Genomic DNA, 1,487 nt, shown 5'->3' with positions numbered 1-1,487 from the left:
ATTTGACCGCCAGTTCTTTTTTTCCATAAACTACAAAGTGTCCAAGGAAGGAAGGAAAAAGTGGAGAAGGAAGGCAGGGAGGTTAACCAGTATAGCTTAACAGGTTTGCTACCCTACATATGGGAGCGGGATGGGGGGGATGAAAGATGGGGAGAAGAGATAGAGAGCACATAAAACGGCACGCACATCGTTAGTTACAGTCTGTCACTCTTGCGCGGTACGTGACATCACTGTCACAGCCGCTTGTCCAAGCCCCGTCTCCTTCATAAACCGTAGTCCCTTCGTCGCCTTCAGCTGCGATGTCTTCTGTCGCCGATATGTGAAAATAGTTGTAACTGATAATGGTATATTGTCAAGGTGCGCTAGAACGGACGCCAGGGACTGTCTCTGAACATTAAATTCAGGAAAGTCGCACGGAATGTGTTCCAGCGTCTCCTCGCAACGACAGGCATTGTAGAGAGCGTTGTCGGCCATTCCAATGCGAAACGAGTAAGATTTCGTGAAGGCCACCCCTAGCCTTAAGCGATAAAGCAGGGTGGCCTCATTTCGGCGGAGTCCAGTTGGCATACAGAGATGCATCAAGGAGGGCAGGTCGTGTTGACGACAAAGTGTCCAATAATTAAAAGATGGTAATGTAGTCATTACCACAAGAATGCAGCTTTTTGCAAATGTAAAGATTAAGAAATAAGCTCACAGTAGCAAAATGTCACAATCCACAGTTTCGGCAATTGAACACAAGGCAGCAAAAGCACCACCAGAAGGCGCTCTAGCCATGTATACGAAGAATGAGAAAGCCCGATTAATTCAAGCGCGTAAAATATACAAAGATATAAGCCCATAGAAAGCTGGCGGCTTTAGTAATGCCCCAGGGATGCTGATATATCTTTGCGTTTCCCTTTCTTCTATAATCATCTGTACGCATCTTTTTCTTCCCTTTCTCAATGAAGTTAACAAGGCACAGAGAAGTTAGCTTGCTCAGAGCTTATATTCTCCCATAAACATTATCGCTCTCTCTCGTTCACAAACTGAAAATATCAAGCACTGCGGCAGCTAGCATGGTAGCAAGGATTAAGCCTTCAAGTGCACTACCTATATAGTCGTCTTGCGGGTTATTTTCGTTCAATCCAATTCTAATGGAGCGATTTCGGACGTCTGGAAGATACGGAATTGTTTTCAGGAAAGACGCTTGGCCTGATACTTCAAATTATCTAATCCATCGCCCCATCTTGCTCGCTGACTTACCGTGTATAAACGAGGTCGCCTGGCTCTACTATGGACGTTACAAAAAAGAAAATTTTGCAGAAACTGTCCGAGCAGAATGCGAGTCTTGTAATCCTATTCTAGATGTCCTCACTCCAAACGCAAAAATTAGATCATACTGTGCACCTCGTATTGCACTTTCTACGCGCATATCTGGCCGTACTGGTCCTCCTTAGCAAGTTGCGCATCCACGTCACCGTACAAAGGCATTTTCGTTATCGCTCTTT

Source organism: Dermacentor variabilis, chromosome 6 (genome assembly GCF_050947875.1).
Source record: "Dermacentor variabilis isolate Ectoservices chromosome 6, ASM5094787v1, whole genome shotgun sequence".
Taxonomy (NCBI): Eukaryota; Metazoa; Arthropoda; class Arachnida; order Ixodida; family Ixodidae; genus Dermacentor; species Dermacentor variabilis.
The sequence above is the reverse complement of the archived record's forward strand: the minus strand, read 5'-3'. Positions refer to the sequence as shown.